Below are 18,628 nucleotides of genomic sequence, written 5' to 3'. Positions count from 1 at the left end.
TACTCCTTTGGTTATTGCTATATACCTCTATCTCAAGACTTCCGATGTCTCCAATCATCTTACTACCAAGTCTCACATCCGAGGGTTCACTTCAAAGTATCTACTTGAGCGGGCTAATCTTAGAACTACTTGTCAAGACACACTCGAGGCTATTCTTGCATTACTTATCTATGGGCTCATTCTCTTTCCGAATCTCGACAACTTTGTGGATATGAATGCTATTGAGATCTTCCATTCCAAGAATCCGGTTCCTACTTTGCTAGCTGACACATACCATGCTATCCATGACCGAACTCTCAAAGGTCGTGGGTACATCCTTTGTTGCGTACCTCTCCTATATAGGTGGTTTATTTCTCACCTTCCGACTTCTTTCCATGACAACTCGGAGAATTGGTCTTACTCACAGCGGATTATGGCCCTCACTCCTAATGAGGTGGTCTGGCTCACTCCCGCCGCTCAGGTTAAGGAAATCATTACCGGTTGTGGGGATTTTCTCAATGTACCTCTTCTTGGTACCCGTGGGGGAATCAACTACAATCCTGAACTTGCTATGAGACAGTTTGGGTTCCCAATGAAGGCAAAGCCCATTAATCTTGCTACATCTCCAGAATTCTTCTACTATTGGAATGCCCCCACCGGACAAAGGGAGGCTTTCATTGACGCTTGGTCCAAAGTTCGTAGGAAGAATGTGAAACATTTGGGTGTGAGATCCGGTATTGCTCATGAGGCCTATACTCAGTGGGTAATAGATCGAGCTGAAGAGATTGGTATGCCCTACCCTGCTATGAGATATGTGTCTGCATCTGCTCCATCTATACCTTTAACTCTACCTCTCACAACTCAGGGGATGTATCAGGAGCATCTAGCCATGGAGAGTCATGAGAAGCAGATGTGGAAAGCCCGATACAATGAAGCTGAGAATCTAATCATGACTTTGGATGGTAAGGATGAGCAAAAAACTCATGAAAACCTGATGTTGAAGAAGGAGTTGGCTAAGGTCCGGAGGGAACTCGAAGAAAAAGATGAGTTGCTTATGCGGGACTCCAAGAGAGCTAGAGGACGACATGATTTCTACACTAGATACTGCGGTTCAGATTAAGAGTCCGAGTCCAAGGGCCATCCCACCTCTTTCTATGCTTGAGGATTTCATTTGTCTGTTCTGTTAAAATTTCAAAGTCTTCCCTTGACTTAGTACTTCAAAGGGATTCACCTTATAAAAATTCCGTTTAGTTTTGATTGTTTACAAAGTTCCTAATTTGTCTAAAAACCCTTCGGTGACAAAAAGCTTTTTTTTTTTTTTTTTTTTGCATCTGCATTTGTACATATCATGCATCATATGCATCATTCATCAGTCACAAAAGGTTTCCAAGCGCTCATTGCCTCTTGGTTCTTCTGCCACAGTTTGAAAGGTGGCTCGTGCTCGAAAAGTCTACGAACCTGACAGAATCCATCAGACTAGATCATACAGAAAGAAGAATAAGGTAGCTATGGAAGAGGAAAATGCTCAGCTCCGTGCCGAATTAGCCTCTCTGAAGGAAGATTTGGCTAAGGCCCACGACACCATGACTGCTCTGTTGGCTGCCTAGGAACAACCAGCCACAATTATCCCTGTAACTACAAGTGTGATCCCAACTGCATCCACTGCTGCTCGCTTCGCTATGCCAACTGGGTTTCCTTATGGACTTCCACCGTTTTTCACTCCTAATACTGCAGCAGGCACTTCTGGTACTGCTAACAGTGGCCCGATTCCTGGGGCGAACTTGGCCTCTATCGGTACTACTTTGACTCAAGCAACGACAACTGTCACTGAGCCCATTATGAATACTGTACCTCAGGGCACTCACGCCGGTGCACACCGCGGGAGAACTCCCATAACTGGAACCATGGAAGAAAGGATGGAGGAACTTGCTAAAGAACTCCGTCGTGAAATCAAAGCTAACCGAGGGAACGGGGACCCTGTTAAGACTCATGATCTCTGCTTGGTACCAAAGGTGGACATCCCCAAGAAGTTCAAGGTCCCAGAGTTCGACCGATACAATGGGCTGACTTGTCCCCAAACCACATTATCAAGTATGTCCGAAAGATGGGTAACTACTCAGACAATGATTCGCTCATGATTCACTACTTCTAAGATAGCTTAATGGAAGACGCTGCAGAATGGTACACCAGCTTGAGCAAAGATGACGTTCATACCTTTGATGAATTGGCTGCTTCTTTTAAAAACCACTATGGGTTTAATACCAGGTTGAAACCAAACAGGGAATTTCTCAGATCCCTCTCCCAAAAGAAAGATGAAAGCTTCCGCGAGTATGCACAGAGATGGAGGGGGGCAGCTGCCCGCATCACTCCCGCTCTTGACGAAGAGGAGATGACTCAGACATTCCTGAAAACTCTGAAAAAGGATTATGTCGAAAGAATGATCATTGCTGCTCCAAATAACTTCTTTGAGATGGTCACCATGGGGACTCGCCTAGAAGAAGCTGTCAGAGAAGGCATTATTGTATTCGAGAAAGTTGAATCCTCCGCAAATGCATCAAAGAGGTACGGTAACGGTCATCATAAGAAGAAAGAAACAGAAGTAGGGATGGTATCTGCCGGAGCCGGTCAATCCATGGCTACTGTTGCCCCTATTAATGCTGCCCAGTTACCTCCGTCGTACCCGTATGCGCAATACTCTCAGCATCCTTTCTTTCCACCATTCTATCATCAGTATCCTCTACCATCGGGTCAACCTCAGGTACCCGTTAATGCCATCGTTCAGCAAATGCAACAACAACCACCAGCTCAACAACAACAGCAGCAACAAGCTAGACCTACCTTTCCTCCGATACCAATGCTATATGCCGAGTTACTCCCGACTCTACTTCTCAGAGGGCACTGCACAACCAGACAGGGCAAGCCTCCACCTGATCCGTTGCCTACCAGGTTCCGTTCTGACCTTAAGTGTGAATTCTATCAAGGTGCTCTGGGTCATGATGTTGAAGGATGCTACGCTTTGAAGTACATTGTAAAAAAGCTCATAGACCAAGGAAAATTGACCTTTGAGAATAACGTCTCTCATGTCCTCGACAATCCTCTTCCGAATCACGCTGCTGTGAACATGATTGAGGTATATGAGGAAGCTCCCAGACTTGACGTTCGTAACATTGCAACTCCTCTGGTGGCACTACACATCAAGCTATGCCAAGCCTCTTTGTTTGACCATGATCATGCAAGTTGCCCAGAATGCTTCCGTAATCCTTTGGGTTGCTACGTTGTTCAAAATGACATCCAGAGCTTGATGAACGACAATTATTTGACTGTCAGGGATGTCTGTGTGATTGTGCCAGTCTTTCATGATCCGCCCGTTAAGAGCATGCCTTCGAAAGAGAATGTTGAGCCTCTAGTGATAAGGCTGCCCGGACCAGTACCTTATACTTCAGAAAAGGCTATCCCTTACAAGTACAATGCTACCATGATTGAGAATGGAATGGAGGTGCCTCTGGCATCCTTGGCCATGGTGAGCAACATCGCCGAAGGAACTACAGCAGCGCTGAGAAGCGGAAGGGTCCGTCCACCGTTGTTCCTAAAGAAAGCAGCTACACCTACCACCCCACCCATTGACAAAGCAACTCTAACCGATGTTTCTCCTGTTATTAAGGATGTGAGCCGACCAAGCCAGTTTATAGAGGATTCCAATCTGGATGAGATCTTGAGGATAATCAAGAGAAGTGACTACAAGATTGTAGATCAGCTGCTGCAAACCCCGTCAAAGATATCTGTCCTGTCACTACTCCTAAGTTCCGAAGCCCATAGAAATACTCTGTTAAAAGTGTTGGAACAAGCTTATGTTGATCATGAGGTCACCGTGGATCGATTCGGCGACATAGTAGGGAACATTACTGCTTGCAATAACTTGTGGTTCAGTGAGGATGAGCTGCCTGAAGCAGGAAAATATCACAATTTGGCTTTACATATCTCTGTGAATTACAAGTCTGACATGCTATCAAACGTGTTGGTGGACACTGGCTCATCCCTGAATGTGATGCCTAAATCGACTATGGATCAGTTAAGCTATCGAGAGACTCCTCTAAGAAGAAGTACTTTTCTGGTAAAAGCCTTTGACGGATCCCGTAAGAATGTTCTTGGGGAGATAGATCTGCCAATGACTATCGGTCCTGAAAATTTTCTGATCACATTCCAGGTCATGAACATCAATGCTTCTTATAGCTGTCTCCTGGGAAGACCATGGATACATGATGCTGGCGCGGTAACCTCTACCCTGCACCAGAAATTGAAGTTTGTAAAGAATGGGAAGCTTGTTACAGTCCATGGAGAAGAGGCATATTTGGTTAGCCAGCTGTCATCTTTCTCTTGCATTGAAGCTGGATCTGCTGAAGGAACTGCCTTTCAAGGTTTGACTATTGAAGGTACGGAGCCTAAGAAGGCTGGGGCTGCTATGGCTTCTTTAAAAGACGCTCAGAAGGCTGTCCAAGAAGGACAGGCTGCCGGCTGGGGCAAGTTAATTCAACTCCGCGAGAATAAGCACAAAGAAGGTCTCGGGTTTTCCCCAACATCAGGTGTCTCCACAGGAACTTTCCATAGTGCTGGGTTTGTCAATGCAATTACTGAAGAGGCGACTGGATTTGGTCCTAGGCCTGTGTTTGTTATACCAGGAGGCATTGCGAGAGATTGGGATGCCATCGACATTCCTTCAATCATGCATGTTTCTGAGTAATGTGTCCTGTTGCTTAAGTTTCATTTTTTCAAAAAATAACAATCCTCTCGCTCTGTCCAAAGCGAAAGTGATATTTTATGTAAGGGCATGATTGTTTCGGCATTCCCGTTATCAATAAAAATCGTCGTTTCTTTCACGGCTTTATTTTTTTTTTTTTAGTGCCTTTTCCTTGGAAATAATGGTAATGCCAGAAAAAACCAAAACATCTGTATTTTCTTATTGATTTCAAAAAATTTGCATGAAAACCTCTTTCTAAAATCATCCAACCATTTTATGCAGATTGAGCCATAGTAAACCCGTTGGGCACAGTAACCCTACGTTTCCTCCGAATTTTGAATTCCCGGTGTATGAAGCCGAAGATGAGGAAGGTGATGATATACCATATGAGATCACTCGACTGCTCGAGCAAGAAAGGAAAGCCATTCAGCCTCACCAGGAAGAGATTGAGCTTATCAACCTAGGTACCGAAGAGAACAAGCGAGAGATCAAGGTCGGTGCTGCTCTAGAGGAAGGGGTTAAAAGGAAGATCTTCCAGCTCCTCCGAGAATACCCGGATATTTTTGCATGGTCGTATGAAGATATGCCAGGTCTAGATCCTAAGATTGTGGAACATCCGATCCCAACAAAGCCTGAATGTCCTCCCGTCAGGCAGAAATTGAGAAGGACTCATCCAGATATGGCTCTCAAGATTAAGAGTGAGGTTCAAAAGCAGATTGATGCGGGTTTTCTCATGACAGTCGAGTATCCTGAATGGGTTGCCAATATTGTACATGTGCCAAAGAAGGATGGAAAAGTCCGGATGTGTGTTGACTTCAGAGACATGAACAAAGCCAGTCCAAAAGACAACTTCCCATTACCCCATATTGATGTGCTTGTTGACAATACTGCTCAGTCCAAGGTGTTCTCCTTCATGGATGGCTTCTCCGGTTACAATCAGATCAAAATGTCCCTTGAAGATAGCGAAAAGACGTCTTTTATCACCCCATGGGGTACTTTCTGCTACAAAGTGATGCCGTTCGGCCTAACAAATGCTGGTGCTACCTACCAAAGAGGAATGACTAATCTGTTTCATGACATGATTCACAAAGAAGTCGTAGTATATGTGGACGATATGATTGTGAAGTCAAAAGATGAGGAGCAACATGTCGAATACTTGACAAAAATGTTCGAAAGGTTGAGAAAGTACAAGCTTCGATTGAACCCTAACAAATGTACGTTCGGCGTCAGATCTGGAAAGTTACTAGGCTTCATTGTCAGCCAAAAGGGCATTGAAGTCGACCCTGATAAAGTCCGGGCCATCCGAGAAATGCCAGCCCCGCAGACCGAGAAACAAGTCAGAGGTTTCCTCGGGCGATTGAATTACATCTCCCGATTCATATCTCACATGACCGCAACCTGCGGGCCGATCTTCAAGCTACTCAGGAAGAATCAGCCTATTGTATGGAACGATGAATGCCAAGGAGCTTTTGATAGCATCAAGAATTACCTGCTGGAACCACCTATCCTTGTCCCACCCGTGGAAGGAAGGCCTTTGATTATGTATTTGTCAGTGTTTGATGAATCTGTGGGATGCGTACTTGGTCAACAAGATGAGACTGGAAAGAAAGAACATGCTATCTACTATCTGAGCAAGAAGTTCACCGACTGTGAAACTCGGTATACGATGCTTGAAAAGACTTGTTGTGCTCTGGCCTGGGCTGCCAAACGCCTACGTCGTTATTTGGTGAATCATACAACTTGGTTGATATCCAGAATGGATCCGATAAAGTATATCTTCGAGAAACCTGCTGTTACTGGGAAGATTGCACGCTGGCAGATGCTCTTGTCTGAATATGACATTGTGTTCAAGGCTCAAAAAGCAATCAAAGGTGGCATTCTTGCCGATCATCTTGCCTACCAACCTCTTGATGATTACCATCCAATTAAGTTCGATTTCCCCGATGAAGAGATCATGTATTTGAAATCAAAAGACTGCGAAGAACCGTTGATTGGTGAAGGTCCAGATCCCAATAGCAAGTGGGGATTAGTCTTTGATGGTGCTGTCAATGCTTATGGTAAAGGAATCGGGGCAATCGTTGTATCCCCGCAGGGGCACCATATTCCTTTTACCGCCCGGATTCTGTTCGAATGTACAAACAATATGGTCGAATACGAAGCATGTATCTTTGGGATCGAGGAAGCAATTGACATGAGAATCAAACACCTCGACATCTATGGAGATTCGGCACTTGTCATCAACCAGATAAAGGGTGAATGGGATACCCACCATGCCAAGATGATTCCTTACCGTGATTACGCGAGACGTTTGCTGACATATTTTACAAAGGTTGAATTACACCATATCCCTCGTGATGAGAACCAAATGGCTGATGCTCTTGCTACTCTATCCTTTATGTTTCGAGTAAACCATTAGAATGATGTGCCAATAATCAAAGTGCAACGCCTTGAAAGACCTTCTCATATGTTTACTATTGAAGATATTATCAATCGGGCTGACGGGAATGTGGTTGACGATAGACCATGGTATTATAACATCAATCAGTTCTTGCAAAACCATGAATATCCATTGGGTGCCTCCAACAGGGACAAGAAGACCCTGAGAAGATTGGCCAGTAGATTCCTGTTAGATGGAGATATTTTGTACAAGAGAAACTACGACATGGTATTGTTAAGATGTGTTGATGAACACTAAGCGGAGCAGTTAATGCATGATGTACATGACGGTACCTTCGGGACCCACGCTACGGGGCACACTATGTCAAGAAATTTGTTACGAGCAGGTTACTACTGGATGACCATGGAGCATGATTGCTACCAACACGCCAGAAAGTGCCATAAATGTCAAATCTATGCTGATAAGATTCATGTGCCTCCGCATGCCCTCAATGTTATCTCCTCCCCATGGTCGTTCTCCATGTGGGGCATCGACATGATTGGAAGAATTGAACCGCAAGCATCAAATGGTCATCGTTTCATTTTAGTGGCAATTGACTACTTCACCAAATGGGTTGAAGCGACATCTTATACCAATGTAACCAAGCAAGTGGTAGCCAAGTTCATCAGGAACAACATCATCTGTCGATATGGTGTTCCCAGCAAGATCATTACTGACAATGGTACCAACCTGAACATCAATGTGGTGCAAGCTCTTTGTAAAGAATTCAAGATCGAACATCATAATTCTTCTCCTTATAGGCCTCAGATGAATGGTGCAGTTGAGGCAGCCAATAAGAACATCAAGAAGATTGTCCAGAAAATGGTAACTACCTACAAAGATTGGCATGAGATGTTGCCCTATGCTCTGCATGGCTACCGTACTACAGTGCGCAGTTCAACCAGGGCAACCCCTTTCTCTCTTGTATATGGTATGGAAGCAGTTCTTCCTTTGGAAGTGGAGATCCCATCTCTCCGTGTGATCATGGAAGCAAAGTTATCCGAGGCTGAATGGTGCCAAAGCCGGTATGATCAGTTGAACTAGGTTGAGGAAAAACGTATGGATGCCGTGGCTCGTGGACAGTCATATCAAGCAAGAATGAAGACTGCCTTTGACAAGAAAGTTTGTCCTCGAGAATTCAAGTTAGGTGAACTTGTATTGAAAAGGAGGATAAGCCAACAACCCGACCGAAGGGGCAAGTGGACGCCTAACTATGAAGGTCCTTATGTTGTCAAGAAGGCCTTCTCCGGTGGTGCTTTAATTCTTACACACATGGATGGTGTAGAACTTCCAAATCCTGTGAATGCTGATATAGTCAAGAAATACTTTGCCTAGATATATGAAAAGAACAGCGTGGTAGGTCGAAAACCCGAAAAGGGCGGCCTAGGCAAAAATGCGCTTCCCGGTGGATCGAAAACCCGAAAGGGCGGTCCAGGCAAAATAAGGGACAAAGAAAATATATGTGAAAAAGCTCGCTGAGATTGTACACAACTCAGGCAAAAATGAGCGTCTCGATGAGCCGAAAACCCGGAAGGGCGGTTCATGCAAAAATGAGATTGAAACAAAAGGCAAGTAACTATATCTGGCAAATCACCATCCCCTTGGGACATCTATAACTGTCAATGGTTGTTCTTGTCAGAAGCTGCTACACTTGTGAATTCAAATTTCTAGGAAATATAGTGGTTACCATGCCCAATGTACCACCAACCAATAAAATTACCATTTTCCAAGCTTTGTAAATCCATGGAGTCCCGCCTTTGGCTGACCACCACTCTTATACATCAATTTGAGCCCGTGCTTTTGTTTGAAACTCTATATTTTTTTCTTTACTTCCAAAGTTATATGCAAAAAAAAAAAAAAAAAAACATTTTCTTTCTATTTTGATAATGACAATGCTTGAAACAAACATTCTTGAAAATATAAAAGTTTTCCTGTCTATTTTGAAAGCAAACCTGAGCAACAAGGTACATTCAAGTGTAACACGCATGAACGAGTGCATGTTAATGTATATCTCAATATGTGTTACGAGCAGGCTTTTCCTCAAGACGGTCTGTGGTCAATGGCAAGAATGAAAAAACAGAATGAAAATGCATGAAAAATGAATAAGCTCGCTAAGTTGAAAACCCGAAGGGGCAGCTTAGGCAAAAATGAGCACCCCGCTGGATTGACAACCCTAAGGGGGAATCCAGGCAAGAATGGGACAGTGAAAAGAATTTATTTCCCCGGTGGGTCGAAAACCCGAAAGGGCGATCCAGGCAAAAATGGGATGCAAAACAAAATTATTAAAAAAAAATCATGCAAAAGGCATTGACCATAGATGCAGTATCCAATGTATACCCAGCACTGAGACATCCAGCAGTGATGACGGTGATCGAGGGATCTCCCGAACCTTGGTCCCTAGTAAGTTGCATAGCTACCTACCCTCAGCCATGGTTCCGATACGTCTCCCAACGACGATATCTCCAAAGAGGATTTCCAGGAATGTGTAATATAGCACGAGCCACTACGTGCCCAATACTCCAATGTCTCGTCTGAGAAACCGTCTTACAAATTGTCAACCATCATGCATTTCAAGCATTCATACATGCATAATCATGCATATTACGTGCCCGTGCGTTTAATAAAACTGTTATATCATCCATGAATATTGCATTTCCAATGTCAACATCAGTCTCAATTCAATACTTATGTCAGGTTCTCTGTCAAAATCTTGTGAGCCAATGATATTGGTCAATTTCTACCTTTCAAATCGAATCGACGTCAAGTCAGTTTCAATCTATATTTTGTTAAAATCCCTAGTGAACTTTGTTTCTGTTTGGTCAAGTGGCTAGTTCACATTCAAGAACAGCTTGTACCTGTCAATATGTTTCTGTTTGGTCAAGTGGCTAGTTCAAGTCCAAGAACAGCTTGTACCTGTCAATTTGCTTATGTTATCGGTCGAGTTACCAGTTCGAATCCAAGAACAACTTGCACCCGTTTACTTTTCAATGTTATCGGTCGAGTTACCAGTTCAAATCCAAGAACAGCTCGTACCTGTCTATGTGTCTATGATTTTGGTCGAGTGACCAGTTCAGATCCAAGAACAACTCGTACCTGTCTATTTGCCTTTATCCCCGGTCAAGTGCCCAGTTCAATCCAAGAACAGCTTGTACCCGTCAATTTGCTTCTAGTTTCCTGTCTACCCTGTTATCTGTTATCTTACTAATGTCTACCAGTCCCGTAATGGATACGACATATTTTGTTAGTTCCAACTCTCGTTTGTCTTGCATTCATAATCCAAATGTTGCATGGCATTCATGATATTTGAAAATGTGCAAGCGTATTTTTACGTCCAAAAACAGTGCAAATGTTGATATTTAAGTGTCTTCGTCCCGTCAAGCCAAAGACTCCGTCCCTTGACCCTCCGGACAAAGAAACTTAAATAGGGGCAGCTGTTATACCCTGATTTTGGACCTAAAAAATCAACGAACAGAATCAAATCGAAGATTTCTAAAAAATCTTGTTCGAAATCTCCGATTAAATCACAGGTAAACATATAACTCCACCGTTCTTTCTTAAAAAGCATCAATAAGGACGAATCCATGTAGATCCTCAAGGTTTCAAACAGTTTCTTTCAAAGAATTTGAAAACCTAAAAAAAAAATTTTCAAAACCGTAACAAAGAATGTAGATCTACAAAGATTCAAGCCTTGCATGTGATTTCTGGCGTTAGATTCATGTTTAGGGTGAAGAAACGAGTTGATTGATGTAGGATTCATGATTTTCTGGTGAGGTTAGGGCTCGCCGGAATCTGGAATTCACGGCGGAGTCGATGAAGATTCTGATGAATCTTCATCTTATCCGGCCGTCTCCTTCCAGAAACCAGCGAAGAGAAGAGAGAAGACGAGAGGCTAGTGAGAGAGCGAGGGAGTTAGAGAGAGAAAGGACTATTGCAAATGAAATAAACCGGTGTCTTTACATATATATAGGCCAGTGAACCGGACCGGTCCAAAACCGGTCCATTTCCCTTCAATCCTGGCCGTTTGATCTAGGGTTTGATTTCTTGGATCAATCATGTGGTTCCTGTGCACCCAGGCTTTTAGGCGTTGGGCTTGGGCCTCTGTCTTTGGTTTTCTTTGTTTTCTTGCTATTCACACCTTGTTTGCTTGTTGTTTGAACCTCTGCTTGTTCAATTTTTCTCATAAAATTCCTAAAAGATCCCTATGTGTTCTTTAATGCATTTTTGATATCTTTGTGTTGTTTTTACATGTCAAAAATTGATAAAAATATATGTGTATTTTCTTGATTGTTTTTTCTTCTTTTCTAGTGGAATTTTGTGCAATTTCTTGCCACTTTTTGTCCATAATATCTTGATCCATGGTATGAGTGATTAATATGCAATCTTGTGATGAATATGCTACTGATCATATGCTTGTGTTACTGTTTTTAATATGTTTTGTTAGTTTCTTGTGTTTCAAGTAATGTGTTTCCTTTTATATTTTGGTTATTGTCGTCATTTTGCCGTTTTATCTCATATTCAATTGCTTACTTTTTTCTTACCATTTTATGCCTTATACTACTAACCATTTTATTTCATTTTTCATCCATTTCTTGAGCATTTTACCATTTCATCCCCATCTCTCATAGTTTAGCCACTTTACCTTTTCAATTTCTATGTCAAATGGACATGTAATTTTAGGTAGTTTGTAACGCCCTCTCTAATTATTTGATTATTTTAAATGAGTTTAGAATATACTTATATGATTTGTGTGATTTATATGATTTATTTTGATAAGTGATATTTTGTTATGATATATGTTATATATTTATTAATATAATATATATGTTATTTGATTTAGAAATATATATATATGCTATTTGATTTATTAATATAATATATATGTTATTTGATTTAGAAATATATATATGATTCGTTATAGAAATATATACATGATTTGTTATAGAAATAAATGTTATTTATCATAGAAATATGTATGATTTGTTGTAGAAATATATATAATCTGTTATAGAAATATGTATGATTTGTTGTAGAAATATATGTCATTTGTTACAAAAATATATACATGATTTGTTGTAGAAATATATGTCATTTGCTATGGAAATATAAATGATTTGTTATGGAAATATATATATGTTATAGAGATATATTTGTTATTTATTATTGTTATAGAAATATTTTATATATATGTATATATTAGAATAGAATATTAATATTTGGATTTAAGAGAAAAATAAGTAGGTTAAAGATTTATATAAATAGTAGAGACCTACTTTAGAAAAACATAACGTACGTACGACTGCTTTTGGAGAAAAGGGAGAAAAGCCAAGAGAAGAGGGAGAGACCTAGAGGGGCTGCGATTTCCTGATTATAAGGTAAGGGTGGGACTAACTTTGCAATTCTATTAAGTATGTGAATCAATGGTTAAGTCTAACATGAATTAGGATGAGTTTAAGAAGAATCGGAAATTAGGTCAAATTGATAGAATTGATGATTAAACGGTGGAAACTTGTTAAAAAGATGTAGAAACTGTCCTTAGACCTTAGATAATGATTTAGATGAATTCTGGAATTGAAATTAGGCTTAGAACCTTGTTAGATGATGATTTTCGTGTAGAAAGTGCATCATGTCCGAGCCTAGATTCATCGCTCGCCACGGCGAGCTATGATCCTCGCCTCGCGAGGGATGATCTTCATCGCTCGCCACGCGAGCCTTCCCCTTCGCCTCGCGAGTGTTTTGGTATTGCTCGCCATTGCGAGCAACCTTACTCGCCATAGCGAGTTAAGGCAGAGAGCATGTTAGATTTTGTGTTTCGACCTTTTGAGTTGAACCTTAGATGTCTTTGAGTACCTTTAGGTGCCTACTATTGATTAGAGAATGATTTAGAACGAGATTGAACCTAGAACAACCTTAGTTGGAAAGTTGGCTTGTACTCGCCACGGCGAGCAGATGCTCTCGCCTCGCGAGCACTTCCAGAATTGAGTGTTTTAGTGCATTGTGAGACTTGAGTTGCTTGGATTGGTTAGAAACGAACTTTAGGTACATAGTGTGACCTATTAAAGATAATGATTGTGAATTGTGAAGCTATATTGAAATGCTAAGTGTTTATAATGTGATTTATTGATTGATTGCATTACTTGAATTATTATTGAATGATTAGGAAGTTGTTGAAAATGAATTGATATTAAGCTGTTGATATGATCTGATTATGCTGTTATTGTTATTTAACTAAGTTGCATGAGTTGTTGTTGATTATCATTTGATATTGTTATATCCTGAGATGTTTATGTGTCGCCTATGTTGTTGTTGTTGGTTATGTGAAATATTTATATGCCTTATGTGGAAGATGTTTGATGTTTAAGTTGTTGATGCTTCACATTAATATTGTTATGTTGTGAATTGCAATTGATATATTGATATCTCTCTATTGTTGTGTGATTTGACTGTGCTACTGCTGTTACTTAACTATGTGCATGATGTCTATATATATATTATGAAATGATGACGTTTAGCTCCAAATTATTGGATGCATGATGATATGTTGATTACGATGATTACGGTGTTTTGTTGTTAAGAGTCCATGCATAGCATTTCATTGAGCTTTGTCCTCACCACGATTAGGAGCTTTGTCCTCCGCACGTTTTAGGAGCTTTGTCCTCCGCACGATAAAAGTATATTAATACTTATGATGACGATTGGTACCACATGCATATAAGTGTCTAAGTTGCATTGTCGCATATGTCGAGTCAAGGTCGTTGTTGATGAATTATCATCCATGAGTTGTTAAGTTGTCGATGAATTATCATCCATGAGTTTGTCGAGTTGTGTTCTACCCATGTGTTGTTAAAGAAGTACCTACGAAGATTGTACGATGTGAATTATATGATGTTGACTAAAATATTGCTATGTTGTTTAACATGTTGATTATGATATTGTTATGTTGCTACGTTGTTTAAGATATTGATTATGATATTGTTACGTTGCTATGTTGTTTAAGATAATGATTATGATATTGTTAAATTGTTATGATGTTGTGTATAATTGTTACTATTAAGTGATGAATATGTTGTTCTATATATGATTAATATTATTAAATGAATATTATGTTATGTTATTGATGATGATCGAATGTTGTGATTACTTGGTAATTGTTTATCAAAGATGCTATGATGTTTAAGATGATATTGTTTAAGATGTTTATGTTGAAGATTTATGATGTTGATTTTGGTGTTAGTATGTGTTGATTATATTTTCATAAGATGATGAATACGTTGTTGTTATATTAATACAAGAAGATGAATATGTTGTTGTTATATTATTATATTATGAAGAGATGATGTATATATAATTATTATTATTATTAAGTGAATATCATGCTATGTTGTTGTTATATTATTATATTATGACGAGATGATGTATATATAATTATTATTATTATTAAGTGAATATCATGCTATGTTGTTGTTATATTATTATATTATGACGAGATGATGTATATATAATAATTATTATTATTAAGTGAATATCATGCTATGTTGTTATATTATTATATTATGACGAGATGATGTATATATAATTATTATTATTATTAAGTGAATATCATGTTACGTTGTTGTTATATTATTATAAGAAGATGTTTATGTTATGATGTAGATAATTATTACTATTAATAAGAGATGATTATATTGTGTTGTTTTAAAGTTATTAGTGATGATGATTACATGATGATATCTATGAGTTGTTAAGTGTACTTGATGATGTTTATGTTAAATTGATAAGTTGTCTTTTATTAATGAATTGATAATGAGATGTTTGATGAATAATTATTATTATGAATTAATGATGTTGTTATGTTGTATATGAATTAGAATTAAGATGTTGTTATGCTATATATGAACTATGACTATGATGTGATGATCTATGTTTGTTACGATTTGGTTAATATGTGTTATATGATGATATTTATAATGTGATGAATATAAAGTAAATGATAATTAGAGGTTAGTTGGATTATTAAAGAGTTATACATTAAGAAGTATTATTGCTAATAGATGAAGTTATTTGTGTTGTTAAATATAATTATTGAATTATATGCTTGATATTATTGTTTTGTGAAATCTCACCCCTTCTGCTTGAAAATGTTGCTCTTCGTATGAGTAACTTGCAGGTATTAATGATTAGTAGGAGTGGTGGCTCAAGTGTCCTTAGGTGCTCTGATACGTAACGGGATGGGAACTTTGTTATTGCTTTCTATTCCTTACGTATTGTTTTTGAAGAATTATGACTATGTTTTTAGAATGGATTTTTATGACATAATTGTAAAGAGGCTTTAGTGCCAAAGACTGTTTTGATTATTGAATAATTTCCGTTGCGAAGTATTAAAGACTTTTTAGTTATTGAATTTTAAAGGATAAATAGTTATTTATACAATTTATGATTTTAAGAAAAGAATGTGACATTCCGTTTAGGTGAATTACTCTGATTAAATAAATGAAATTTTCGCGTTGGGAAAACGGGGTGTTACAATTGGTATCAGAGCTGGTCGGTCTGTCCGGCCAATTAGAAGAGTCGTGTCGAGTTTTGGTAATAGTTATATTACTACCTTTATGCTGTTTGATTAGTTGTTGTTGTGTTTCTGATTAATAGTTATGTTTATTATGTGATCATGTTTGATTGACTAACTTTGATGTGGTTTGCATGTTTTGTTGATGTTTCTATTTAACTATATATGGTTTAGTATGGTTATACAATAATTGAGTTTATTTCTTGTGTGCTTGAATTTCGAGGACGAAATTCTTTTAAGGGGGGGAGAGTTGTAACGCCCTCTCTAATTATTTGATTATTTTAAATGAGTTTAGAATATACTTATATGATTTATTTTGATAAGTGATATTTTGTTATGATATATGTTATATATTTATTAATATAATATATATGTTATTTGATTTAGAAATATATATATATGCTATTTGATTTATTAATATAATATATATGTTATTTGATTTAGAAATATATATATGATTCGTTATAGAAATATATACATGATTTGTTATAGAAATAAATGTTATTTATCATAGAAATATGTATGATTTGTTGTAGAAATATATATAATCTGTTATAGAAATATGTATGATTTGTTGTAGAAATATATGTCATTTGTTACAAAAATATATACATGATTTGTTGTAGAAATATATGTCATTTGCTATGGAAATATAAATGATTTGTTATGGAAATATATATATGTTATAGAGATATATTTGTTATTTATTATTGTTATAGAAATATTTTATATATATGTATATATTAGAATAGAATATTAATATTTGGATTTAAGAGAAAAATAAGTAGGTTAAAGATTTATATAAATAGTAGAGACCTACTTTAGAAAAACATAACGTACGTACGACTGCTTTTGGAGAAAAGGGAGAAAAGCCAAGAGAAGAGGGAGAGACCTAGAGGGGCTGCGATTTCCTGATTATAAGGTAAGGGTGGGACTAACTTTGCAATTCTATTAAGTATGTGAATCAATGGTTAAGTCTAACATGAATTAGGATGAGTTTAAGAAGAATCGGAAATTAGGTCAAATTGATAGAATTGATGATTAAACGGTGGAAACTTGTTAAAAAGATGTAGAAACTGTCCTTAGACCTTAGATAATGATTTAGATGAATTCTGGAATTGAAATTAGGCTTAGAACCTTGTTAGATGATGATTTTCGTGTAGAAAGTGCATCATGTCCGAGCCTAGATTCATCGCTCGCCACGGCGAGCTATGATCCTCGCCTCGCGAGGGATGATCTTCATCGCTCGCCACGCGAGCCTTCCCCTTCGCCTCGCGAGTGTTTTGGTATTGCTCGCCATTGCGAGCAACCTTACTCGCCATAGCGAGTTAAGGCAGAGAGCATGTTAGATTTTGTGTTTCGACCTTTTGAGTTGAACCTTAGATGTCTTTGAGTACCTTTAGGTGCCTACTATTGATTAGAGAATGATTTAGAACGAGATTGAACCTAGAACAACCTTAGTTGGAAAGTTGGCTTGTACTCGCCACGGCGAGCAGATGCTCTCGCCTCGCGAGCACTTCCAGAATTGAGTGTTTTAGTGCATTGTGAGACTTGAGTTGCTTGGATTGGTTAGAAACGAACTTTAGGTACATAGTGTGACCTATTAAAGATAATGATTGTGAATTGTGAAGCTATATTGAAATGCTAAGTGTTTATAATGTGATTTATTGATTGATTGCATTACTTGAATTATTATTGAATGATTAGGAAGTTGTTGAAAATGAATTGATATTAAGCTGTTGATATGATCTGATTATGCTGTTATTGTTATTTAACTAAGTTGCATGAGTTGTTGTTGATTATCATTTGATATTGTTATATCCTGAGATGTTTATGTGTCGCCTATGTTGTTGTTGTTGGTTATGTGAAATATTTATATGCCTTATGTGGAAGATGTTTGATGTTTAAGTTGTTGATGCTTCACATTAATATTGTTATGTTGTGAATTGCAATTGATATATTGATATCTCTCTATTGTTGTGTGATTTGACTGTGCTACTGCTGTTACTTAACTATGTGCATGATGTCTATATATATATTATGAAATGATGACGTTTAGCTCCAAATTATTGGATGCATGATGATATGTTGATTACGATGATTACGGTGTTTTGTTGTTAAGAGTCCATGCATAGCATTTCATTGAGCTTTGTCCTCACCACGATTAGGAGCTTTGTCCTCCGCACGTTTTAGGAGCTTTGTCCTCCGCACGATAAAAGTATATTAATACTTATGATGACGATTGGTACCACATGCATATAAGTGTCTAAGTTGCATTGTCGCATATGTCGAGTCAAGGTCGTTGTTGATGAATTATCATCCATGAGTTGTTAAGTTGTCGATGAATTATCATCCATGAGTTTGTCGAGTTGTGTTCTACCCATGTGTTGTTAAAGAAGTACCTACGAAGATTGTACGATGTGAATTATATGATGTTGACTAAAATATTGCTATGTTGTTTAACATGTTGATTATGATATTGTTATGTTGCTACGTTGTTTAAGATATTGATTATGATATTGTTACGTTGCTATGTTGTTTAAGATAATGATTATGATATTGTTAAATTGTTATGATGTTGTGTATAATTGTTACTATTAAGTGATGAATATGTTGTTCTATATATGATTAATATTATTAAATGAATATTATGTTATGTTATTGATGATGATTGAATGTTGTGATTACTTGGTAATTGTTTATCAAAGATGCTATGATGTTTAAGATGATATTGTTTAAGATGTTTATGTTGAAGATTTCTGATGTTGATTTTGGTGTTAGTATGTGTTGATTATATTTTCATAAGATGATGAATACGTTGTTGTTATATTAATACAAGAAGATGAATATGTTGTTGTTATATTATTATATTATGAAGAGATGATGTATATATAATTATTATTATTATTAAGTGAAT

The sequence above is a fragment of the Medicago truncatula genome, chromosome 6 (assembly GCF_003473485.1).
Source record: "Medicago truncatula cultivar Jemalong A17 chromosome 6, MtrunA17r5.0-ANR, whole genome shotgun sequence".
NCBI lineage: Eukaryota > Viridiplantae > Streptophyta > Magnoliopsida > Fabales > Fabaceae > Medicago > Medicago truncatula.
This window is presented reverse-complemented; position numbering follows the sequence as displayed.